This window comes from Mesocricetus auratus, unplaced genomic scaffold (assembly GCF_017639785.1).
Source record: "Mesocricetus auratus isolate SY011 unplaced genomic scaffold, BCM_Maur_2.0 Super-Scaffold_100010, whole genome shotgun sequence".
In the NCBI taxonomy this organism is placed as follows: Eukaryota; Metazoa; Chordata; class Mammalia; order Rodentia; family Cricetidae; genus Mesocricetus; species Mesocricetus auratus.
This window is the reverse complement of record NW_024429194.1, coordinates 12,437,979-12,450,286: the sequence shown is the minus strand read 5'-3', so window position 1 is coordinate 12,450,286 and position 12,308 is coordinate 12,437,979. Positions and strand designations below refer to the sequence as shown.

The 12,308-nt window shown below is 35.2% G+C and overlaps 1 long non-coding RNA gene across 1 annotated transcript; it reads right to left on the bottom strand.

The window, feature by feature from the left end:
* Positions 1-1,779: 1,779 nt before the first annotated feature.
* On the bottom strand, positions 1,780-7,530 carry LOC121142603. The gene is made up of 3 exons (XR_005879621.1): positions 7,417-7,530; positions 4,912-4,981; positions 1,780-2,866 (listed from the first exon to the last, which is right to left on the bottom strand). It is a non-coding gene; the product is annotated as an uncharacterized LOC121142603 (long non-coding RNA).
* Positions 7,531-12,308: the final 4,778 nt, after the last annotated feature.

Below are 12,308 nucleotides of genomic sequence, written 5' to 3'. Positions count from 1 at the left end.
ATGAATGTCCTATATGCAGGTTCCTGAGACAAGGGGCAGCTCCATTGGTGGGTGAGGATGACCCTGACTGCAAAAGCTACATGCAAATAATATCAGAAATGATGATAGATAGCATTTACTCAAGTTTTGTTATTTCCCAGAAACTCACTTAAGTGCTGTGAAAGTACTAACCCCTGTAACCTCACAGTAACTTCACAAGGATCTGTTAAACTTATTGTGCAGTTGAAGAAACTGAGATATTATGTCTAGCAAGTCTCACACCAAGAATTGGTATGAACATTCTTTGCACTGAGGAAGAATATTTACAGTACTTCAGCGTAAATTATATTTCTAAGACAATGATGACAAAAATAATGCCATCTTTCTCCTGATTAGGACCTTTCCTTTCTAATGAACAAATCTAGATTACTGAGTATCAATAAAAGTATATTTTACATAAAATATTTTGTTTAAAATGTTTTGTCAACTAACATCTTTTATTCCTGAAAATGTGTAGGTTTTATTATAAAGTTGAGGTTTACTAATGGGGGATAGGTTTTGAACCTATAGGTAATCACTAGTAAGCTGTTATTGACTAGGTTAAGCCTCAAGACACAAAACAGAATTCAAGTGTACTCTCTTCTAGTTGACTTTCCTGGGGTTACTGTAATGTATGGGACAGGACAACAGAATGGGAGACTCTTTGGAGGAAAGAAAATAAAGAGAACAAATAATATAACACATGAAAATGCCACAATGGAACATACAAATTTAAAGCCCCACTTTAAAGGATTAATTTTAAAATCTCATATTCTATCCTCAGCATGTTTTCGTCTAGGATGTGTTTACTATTAGTATTCGGGAATCTGTACTGGCCTGTCTTTGGGGTTCTGACAGGATACGCCCTCAGTTGCAGCCTCTAAGAACACCACCTGTGCACATTCACTATATTCCCTTCTAAAGGGCCCTGCCCACCTCTCATCCTCTTTCTTTTTTCCTCTCTTTGTCTGCCTGACCCCCACTCTGTCTCTCTGCTTCTCTCTCCTCTGTCCTGCTGCTCCTGTCGCTGGAGGAGGTTGGTCTCCCCCATTCCCTTTTCCCTTTTTTTTGACGCCCTTCTTTAATAAAAAGCCTCTCTGCTTGAACCGTGTCACATGGCATCTTTGTAACATGAATAAATAAATGACACAGAGTCAGATATTGGGGTTCAAGCTGAATATCAGAAAAGCAAAGCAGCTGGACACTATCTTCTCACCTCTACCTCAGGCTGAGGGCTCATTCTGTCTCTATGAGCTCTCACCAAGCCTCAGACTGTAAACTTTCATCAGCAAGGCTGGAGAATGAATGCCACTCTGAGACCTTGATTCTATCTTATATACTTCCCTAACATTTGGAGTAATGGTATGAGCTATAATTCTCTTTTAGACTGACTCACTCTTGTGTAGATCTGGGTGGTCTTTAATCTGTCTATCTTTAATCCTAAATCCTTGTGTTTAAGATGTATAACACCACCTCCTAGCTCCCAGCTGTGGGAATTAAATGTGTGTGCTTGGATTCTATGGCTTGTGACTGACTTTACTTTCCTGTATCCTCAGTCAAGCTTTAATAAATCATAAATAATATATCACTATACATCTTTCCATTGCATGCTCCTTTTCTTTAATTACATTTACTACAAAATACATATCTATTACATATTTTTTCTTTTCAAAATATATTGATCCATATAGAAATACAATGTCTACAAAGTCAACATGCCAGCAAAATGGATAATGCCTCAACAAATCATTTCCAACACATAGTTCACGAAGCACAAATATTTCTAATTAATAAAAAGTATAATGTCACTTATTTTTAATTTTCCTAAAAGACATATACATATACTGAGAAATATAGATAATCTTTATGAAATCATTGTTTTGACATCAAATGTATTAAAACTGTTATTGTATTACAAAATAAAATTAATAAAGGGCAAACAAATTTGATAAAATATTTCATGTATTAAGGACAATAGTTTTAGGTTAATTTTGTAAATTCTAAAATGTGTTACTATCATGTGTGTGCCTGGTGTGTGTACATGTAGAAGTGAATGGCATGGTGTGTGTGGAGGTCATAGGACAATTTCGTGGCGCACTTCCTTCTCTCCTTCTAGCTTATGTGGGTTTTGGGGTAGGAAGCTGGTGGGTGTCACACTCCCATAGTGGGCAGTGGATGCTCTTTTACTATAAGCCATTTGGCTGTCCCTAGGCTTAGTTTTAAAGGATGATGTGGAAAATTGTTTTTCTGGCGTAAAATTTATTAAGTGAGTGTAAATGTCAGTGTGGCAATACTCATTTATTTGAAGTTTATTTGTTTGATTCTCTTTCTATGATAATGATTCTTATCTAAAAGCCAAGGAATGTATCCTTCAAGATAAAAGGGAAAAAAACTGATCCAATGATTTTTATTTGAAAATTCTAGGTTTTGTAAATCTGAGGATTCACGGTCTGATGATATTTGCTTATCCATTCCTGTGTAACACTACATTGGCCACAGAAGTCATCTTTGTTTGCCTCTGACTTATGGGTCACATTTCAGAGAGCCTTGGCTGGCTGCTGAGAAATAGTTTCAGCTGGAATTCTGGAGATCAGGAAGTCCTCCTCTGCATCTGGCTCCTCCATGTCCCTGGACCTTTAAGTTTATTTTTCCTGAAGCAAATCTTCCAGAAGAGCGGTCATGTGGAACTCACGGCTCTTCAGAACATGGCAATCATGATATCTGGACTTCATATTTGGTGGGTCAGGTTCCCTGGAGTTGAAGGTAGAATAAGCTCCTGAGTCAGGCATGGAAACAGTCCTTTCTCCCACAGGCTAATATTCTAAGCAGTTCTGATCCAACACAGGTTCTGGGAAAGAGAACACAAAAACAAAACAAACAAGCAAAATAAAACCCGCCATATGAAGGAACTACACCTACTGGATAATTTTTTCCAGAACAATAATTGTTTAAAAAAAAAAGACATTTTTAAATGTGTCTGTTCAATGCTTCCTCCCAGGGAAGAGAGCTGCGTTAATTAACAAATGCCCCACAGTACACTTTCCAGTGAAGAAACTTCAGAGACCTGGATTCCCAAAGGCCAAAGCAAACACAAGCCTGGCAAAAAGTTACCTGAATCCCTTTAGCTGAGATGCAGAATGCAAGCTGTGCAGACTCCTTTCCCAACACAGAAAACATTATAGCAAACAAGGGATTTGAATTTAGATGTTTACTCAGCTTCTACGAGTCCTGGGCACTCTTTTGTTCCACATCTCTGCCAGGAGATCGGCTGTTTTTCTTATGCTTTGGCTCCCCACGTCCCCTAAGCTAATATGCAGACCCTGGCAAATTACAGCTTTCAGAACCAGAGCAGAGACTGTGGCTTGAGGGTAAAATTAACTCTACCCGCTGATTATGGACCCCCTCCCGGCTGTCCAAAACGTACAGTGGAAGGCTTCAAAAAGTATACGCACGCATGCACACGAAAATTTAGATGAACTTGGGAGTCAGTTAAAGATAGAAATTAAAAGCTAGGTAAATAAAGCAGAGGTTTCACATAAGACAGACCCCCAAATCGTATATTTTGACATGTAATGTATTTTGTGATCACTCCGTTTTTGTGCCTGAGTAGAACATCCTGTTTGCTATTTTCCATCTCTTATGTGTGTAGAAAATTCTTGGTGAAGCTACTGCAAGCCAGCATGTCACTTGTAGGTTCATGCATTTCCTCCTTTAATCTGATCACACATCTTTCAAGTTGTCCATGATTAATCTAAATGTAATAATAATAAAGTTACAGTGAGCCACTGACTGTTACAGCATTCCCATAACCCTTTTGATTGACTTTGAAAATGGTAGGTGGCAGAATATATTTTTAGATATTTACATGCACACGCTTAAACACACAGATGTACAGTACAAAAATCTATTCGTGTAAGATAAGTTACATTTGTTTTAATGTTGCTCTGCTGCACTGCCATATCCTTAAAAAATGAATTTGTCCTGATATTCACTTTTCTACCCTGTGGTACTGGTGTGCAGTATCTTCTGTAGAAAATGTCAACGTGTGCTAATTGAAATGTTTATAAAATTTTGATTCTGAAATATTAGAGCTTAACAGTCCAATAGTTCTTTAATGTGCCCTGTGTTTTATTAATGAAATGATTTATAGAAATATTTAATCTCACTGATTTACCATTAGCCTTAATGAGTCTAGTTATTAAGTACTGTATTTCCAAAGGCTATGAAAACATTCTTGGCAACTGTGGGGTATTCTGGGATGAGTTATTTTTGCCGAGATACAATCGATGCTGTGGGAAGCTCATTGCTCAAGTGCATCAGTGCTATTCATGAGTATATAACTTGATGACTCTTTCTGCAATTTTCATACCATGGCTTTTTTGCTTATAAGAAATTTAATATTAATTATGAAAACTATCCCAGAGAACTATTAAGCACATTTAGATGATATATTCATATATTTTCATATTAATTAAACAATACTCTGACAGCAAGCCATTTAAAAATACTTAAACTGATTCTTGAGCCGTTTGTAGATTTTGTCTATAGAAAAAAACACATTTATTTAGTTCCTATTGTCTGGAAAAGTGTTTCAGAACAGTGTCACCATTCTTTAGAGTCATCTTTGAACAATAAACCCAGGGCAGTAGATATATTAGGATAACTTATAACAGTAATTTCCTTTCCTATACATAAAAATCTCACCTTATATCTGAATCATTTAGCTACATGCTATAAAACCTATTTTCACTGTGCCAGTATGTAATGTGATCCACAGAATTTTAAAGATCCCTAACACATATGAGAGGTTTAGTGATATTCTATATTTTTTAATGATGAAGGAAACCATTTGTTTACTTCAGACACTTAAGAAAATCATTTCTTAGTGCTCACCTTAACACTCTTAGATCTGAGGAATGCTTGTATCTCTTTTGGATTCTAGTGAATATGGTGCATAATCAGTCTGTAGAAATAAACAAAACATGGTATCAGAGCAGAATAATATGTCTTGCTTCAAGCTATCAAAATGAGGTCCCAAACCACTCATCTGTTGAAAATGGCATTCAATGGATTTACTATTATCACTGTGTGTTTTCAACTTGTAGTATTAGTGTACAATATGTCATAGTAAGGAACTGGCAAGATACAATGACGTAAAATATCAGTATTATGTGGTTTTCCCCACCCAAATGGTTTATTTCCTCTCTCATGTTAGATTTCCACCACCGTGTAGGATTGTCTTTGCCTTATTTGTGGCATCTGGATATGAATTATGTGGGAGAGTTGATGATTAATCAGAAACTTGGGGATTGTATGAAAATCCCCTGTCAGCTAAATAAAATGCCTTCTAGAGTTTCATAAAAGTAAGTGAGGAGTAGTGTATGACATTATTATGAGAAAAACATAACCTCAAGGTTTTTATATAGATTTAGAAAGGAATTTAGAAGATATTGTATCCACTGGCAGCAGGTCAATAGCATGAGATATGAGCCTACTAATTTCTGAAGACTACTATCCTTTTCTAGGGTAGGCTTGCTTTTTAGTTATACTAAGTTCCTTGAACTAAGGAAGGGGCCATTTAACCTTGCAGCATTAACTATTTGATAACATGAGAAAATAATTTAATTTTGGCAAGTGCTGGTTTTATATTTTCACAATACTTGAAATTATTGAAGAGACTGAAGGCATTCAGTTGCTGGATATTCATGTTTGAGGCATAACACCTAACATTAGGAGGATTTTGTGATAAAGCAAAAAGAGTCATTATAATCTGTTAAGATATTTATAGTTATGTGTAAGGACTGAAAAGAAAACTCAAAACATAAATAAATGTAAATGTTTAGGTTGTTTGGAATTAATAATAAAGAAAGAATTTCCAAAGGTAAATGTATCCATTTACTTCTGCAGAAAATTAATATAAAGTCAGAGTTTTTAGAGAAGCTAATGTATACACTAAATGATGAGTTGTTTTTGAGATAAAATTTTGGGCTCTTGATTTCTGCTTAAGCTTACAGAGAATCCAGTGAAGAGCACATATACACTGTGTCTTGTACAAAATGAAACAAAATTAAATTGTAAACTATGGAAAAACACAATTAAGGATTAATAGATTAGGCTCATATGGCTTGGGGTTTTGTTTTTAATGTCAACAAACAAAATAATTACAAGTCAATGATTTTAAAAATTATTTTATTTTTGAGTTTTCAATATAATTGCATCATTTCACCCTTCTCCTTCTCCCCTCCATGTCCTCCTATATACTCCTCATTCCCCTATTTCAAATTCATAACACAATTTCCTTATGTTATAGCTAAATATGGTAAAGAGTTTTCATAACTTTGTTATGAGGCCTGACATGAACACAAATCTACTTACCTCCATTATTTACTGCAGTTAATATGAAGAGTCACAGATTTGCTAACAGAGTCTTAAGGTGTTATGTGATAATGTACACAACTTTTTGTATTTACCATTAATCAATACAGGTTTTGATATATTTGTCTCAACAATTTCATGTGAGATTATGAAACTGTGGTGCATCTGTAATGCCTTTGGTTAAAACAATGGGGATGACAAACTTTTATTGCCATATTATTCCCAGCATCTCTTTCTGCTGTGTATAATAATTTTGATGCTGGATCTGTAAACTGAGGGATGGATTGTAGCTGGAGACTGGTTTTTCAGATCATACTTGTAAAGATATTTGATTGTCTTTCTTTATTTTTTGTTTAGTTTGGAGGACTGACTTCAGAGGTAGAATGAATTAGGTTTAGATTTTATGCTTTACAGACTGTATGAGTTTATTCAAGGGTTTTGGCTTTCTTAGTATTTGGTATCACTTCATTGAGACATGAAGAATAAAAGTATAATAGTCTACATAAAGGGCTAATATAAAAACACCAAAATATGCATAAAGAAAATTGAAAGCCTCGCCGGGCATTGATGGCGCACGCCTTTAATCCCAGCACTCGGGAGGCAGAGGCAGGCGGATCTCTGCAAGTTCGAGACCAGCCTGGTCTATAAGAGCTAGTTCCAGGACAGTCTCCAAAGCCGCAGAGAAACCCTGTCTCGAAAAACCAAAAAAAAAAAAAAAAAAAAAAAAAAAAAAGAAAAGAAAATTGAAAGCCTCATTTAGCCATGACTTGAATAAATATTATATTTTATATTGATCAGCTAATTGTTCTGATCCATTCCTGTATTTAACAAACATTACCTCTTACCTCTTCAATAGAACCAAATTGAAAAACTAAGATAATATTACTTCAATGTATCCAAAACAAAAATGATTACAGCATTTTATAGTGTTAGACTAATTTTAGAAATGGGTATTTCTAGAATTCTGTATTGAAATAAAATCTGACTGTAGTGGTATATTATTTATGATTTATTAAATCTTACCTGATGATTCAGAAAGCAAAGTCTGCAACAAACTATAGAGGGCAGTAGGTGGTGACAGACAGCTTTAATCTCAGGATTCAGGAGATAAAGTTAGATGGATCTTTATTATTTCTAGGCCACCTAGGGATACATTAGAGTGAATCATTCTAAAGGAGAATTAGAGAACACACCTTTAATCCCAGTGGCCAGAATCTAAGAGGGGGTGGTATACACCTTTAATCCTGTGACTCAGGATTAAGAAGTAGATGGTTCTCTCTGAATTCAAGGCCACCAAGATCTACACAACACTGATCCAGTCCTAAGGAGAAAAAGCTCGCACAAATGATTGCAGTACCTTGGATAACACACCTTTAATCCAAGAATTTGGGAGGTATGTAAGACAGGAGCAAAGTCAGTATCAGGCATACATTCTCCAGACACATTGAGAATAGGAGGCATTCATTCTCCAGCCATGTGCAGAATAGGAATGCCCTAGCCATTTTAGAGGTAAGAGCTCTCTGGTAGCTTGATGGCATTGCTTGAGGTTGAACTCCAATATCTGTCTCTGTGTCCATGCATTTTTCTTGTTCTATCTAACCCTATCTTTGTCTTATAATCTATAATAATTTTGCTTAAAGTTCATGAATGTAGTTAGTATGATGTTCTATAATGAGATAATTTAATGCATGGTCTACAATTCCAATGTGAACAACTTCAAACACCCTTTATACTGATTTGCACCCACAAATCCAAAGAACACAGGTTCTTGCAAATCTACAACTATGTTTAAACAAAGTTATTAGGCAAGTATCTATCACTTATCACAACATGTCATTATCACTTGAAGGGAGAAAATTTAAATAAATATTAAAATAAACAAAATCATCCACTGAGTAATTTATTCATAGTTATCTTGAAACTTGAAGGACCAGATGGATCAGGTAATGCAGTACAATGAAAATTAAAGAATCAAATGTGTTTGATTCATTGGATATAGAAAACTAGAAGAAATAAGTCTGCTTTTTTGAGACAGGACTTCTCTATGTAGCACTAACTGTTCTACAGCATTCTATGCAGACCCAACTGTCCTAAAATTCCAAGAGATCCACCTGCCTCTGCTTCCCAAATACAAGAATTAAAAGTATACCCAGATACAATTAGGTTTTAAGCAAGTAGTTTTTTTAATCTGGCACTTCCTACATACACTCTGTTCAAATTTATAGATTTACTTTTACATTATTACTATTGATTATAATTATTATAAAATATTAATAAAATACATTTTACAGTAGACACATGCACACACATACATATGGACCCATGATAAGTCCATTTGACATTGTCCAAATACGTATATACTCTTGGGTCACAGAATTTGGTATCTGGTAGTAAATTAAGGAGTATATCTCTGGGAAATAAAAGTTCTCCTTTTTAAGGAGTCATTAATTCCTCATGGATCTTTATTTAGGTGTGGGGTATTGTGAGATTTCCCCCACTCTCAGTGACTTGTCCATTGGTATATTTATCATTCAAATGTTGCTTAGACATCCATGAGATGTCATGGGTACATGTGAAGGCTGTAAGTCTGCTCCCCATGTCTCAGCTGAACATGTTGTGTTGTATTGTAACAATGGGGGTTCAGCACTCCACAGTCAGATTCTCTCTCTGGAGGGGCAGGGTATATGCGAGTGTAAGCGTTGAGGTCAACGGAGTAGTGAATAATGGTCTTAGATGTCCCAGAGCTGGAGTTTCGGTTTGTATGAATCATTCATGACGTATATTTTGAGTGGATTTCGTGTCCTCTGCAAGAACAACGTGGGTCCTTTACTGTTGATCCAGATCCAGTCTATAAACCTCATCATTAACAGCACATGATGGTGGGAACTGGATGATGGAGATAGAGTAAATCCTGTATCGTGTGACTTGGTTGTACATGTCCTCTACCATTCTCCAAGCCCCACGATCTCTTTGTAAATCTCATTTTATTTTGTGTAAAATCAGCATATTATGGTTCCTAATTTATAGAAATTTTACTAAAAGTATAATTAATCAACCTTCAAATTTATATGAACTCCTTTCATTTGAAAGATCCTAGCATCTTATGCTATTGGTTATTTTGTTGCTTTATTTATTTGAAAAATGCAGGTGAATATATGAATGTTGGTAATTCTGGGAAGACTATAATATTTAAGAAAACTAGCAATCTTTAGGGATGTATCTGTAGATACGTTAATATGCACATCCATCACTAACACTATTCTAATTTATATTTTACATAAAACAGATACAATTTAATAAGAGATATACTCAGGGAGTAGTAGCAAACATGCTAAAAACAAGCTCATGGCATGATAGACTACTGTGTAAGGTCCTCAGGATGTGACCATATAAATGGATTTTTTTTGTTACTATCTCTGATTGTATCTTTGGGCTGAGGATGTGCATTCACCAGAAGGATTCAAACATGTTGGTCATTGTATCCATTTTTTTTCTCGCAAGAAGAAGACAAGAAAATTGAAGACAATCTACCAATTCTTCATCTGTCGTGGGACATGTAATTCTCTACAAGGAAATTGAAGCACATTTAGCAGAGAGAAGGGATGTCATGCAGAATCACAGAGTTCTTCGCTGTAGCTAATGACATTGTTCAAAAGAAAAGTTATCAAAAATATCATGTAGTGGTGGCCAACTCCAGTAATGAGTAACTAGTTTGATACATGGGTAGATTTTAGAGTACTATAGAAGATGATTTCAAGCTCTTTCAATTTTCCTATTTTCAATTTCATATTCATGTTGGGTGATTATCTTAAATTTCTATACGTCAGAATGGAGAATGTTTGCTACATTCACTGTCTGATGAATTATTTTATCTTTTGCAGTTCATGAACAAAATCTAAGCAATTTGAGAAAGTAAAACAACAGAATACTATTCTTTTTACTTACTATAAATATGTATGCCCCAACAGTTTTAGAGACTAGTGTAAAACATTGATGTATGATACTAATACGGTTTCTTCTTCCCATCATAATTGGATGCATCAAGGCACAGACTGGAGATGTTCCAGAAGTATCCTTATTTCTCATTGTATTATGAAGGTACATACATTTGCAATGCTGATGAAGTAGCCACTAAGCTACTCTGTCTGTTCTACAAAATAGATTCTGATAGAACACTGTTTGTAAGCCTTAGGAATTGCCTTTATTGCATTTACCATGTTATTTTTTTTCATTTTCCTCAAAGCATTGCCTAAGTCTGTAAGATCTGACTGTTCATTTTTCTAAATGTAAGATCACTTCATCTTGCATTGGCCCTTACCAACTAATCTTCACATATTGTCCTATACATCATTGTCTGAAAATCATTTATATCAGTATTAATAGGAATAATGTGCCCTTTCCTCTAGAAGGAGACATTTAAGTGACTATATCAAATACACATTCATGAGGATAACACTCACATGCTTTATTGTTGGAGATCATCACAAAGATCTTTGTGTTGACAACTGAGTAATTGTATAAATCTTCGTCTTCCTGTCCTTATTTGTAGGCCTGATTATTTCTCAATAACTTTTATTCTATACAAAACATGTTCCTTCTGTTGGTAATTAATGAATATTTAAATGACTGCTTTTTTTTCTGGTTCGAAGCTGTTTTCAGCAGCTGTTAAGAATCGACAAGCTCATTTAACACAGTGAAATCTCTTTTTGAAAGTTCTTTGATTTGTCCAGAGATATGTGATTTTATAATTTAATATCCCATGTGCTAACATCCAAGCATTATAGTTAATGAACTTAATGAATGTTGAAAACTCAAAACCTCAAACACATGCTATTTTCAAACATTGCTATCTATTTCAAATATTTCAATGCTCTGAAGCACATTAAAAAATCCCAACAGCCAAAATGCTTATTTTTCATTGATTACACAGAGTATGTAGATATATCCCATATACATAGCTGACAGTTTTGTTAGTACTTAAGAAAATAGATCTGTACTTTTTAATATATTTTTAAAATCTACTAAAATTGTTTTTGCTGGGTTAAGATGAATATATGAAGAAACATATTAGTAAGTGAAGACTCCTCCAGAACTTTGAAAAGGATTGCACAATTCTTCACAGACCTGGAAAGAATATTAATCAACTTTATATGGAAAAACAAAAGGCCCAGGATAGCCAAAACAACCCTATACAATAAAGGAACTTCAGGAGGCATCACCATATAACCATACCTGATTTCAAGCTCTATTATAGAGCTATAGTCCTGAAAACAGCTTGGTATTGGCACAAAAATAGGCAGGTAGACCCATGGAACCAAATTGAAAACCCTGATTTTAACCCACACACCTATGAACACATGATTTTTGACAAGGCAGCTAAAACTATACAACGGAAAAAAGAAAGCATCTTCAACAAATGGTGCTGGCATAACTGGGTACTGGTGTGCAGAAGACTACAGATAGATCCATGTTTATCGCCTTGTACAAAACTTAAGTCAAAATGGATCAAAGATGTCAACATAAATCCAGCCACACTGAAACTTTTAGAAGAGAAAGTGGGAGATACTCTTCAACGAGTTGGTACAGGAGACCACTTCCTGAACATAACACCAGTGGCACAGACACTGAGATCGACAATTAACAAATGGGACCTCATGAAACTAAAATGCTTCTGTAAGGCAAAGGACACAGTCAACAAGACAGAAAGGCAGTCCACAGAATGGGAAAAGATATTCACTGACCCCACATCTGACAGAGGGCTAATCTCCAAAATTTACAAAGAACTCAAGAAACAAGTCTGCAAAACATCAAAAGATCCAATCAAAAGGTGGGGTACAAAACTAAACAGAGAATTCTCAATAGAGGAGGCTAAAATGGCCAAGAGACACTTAAGAAAGTGCTCAACATCCTTAGCC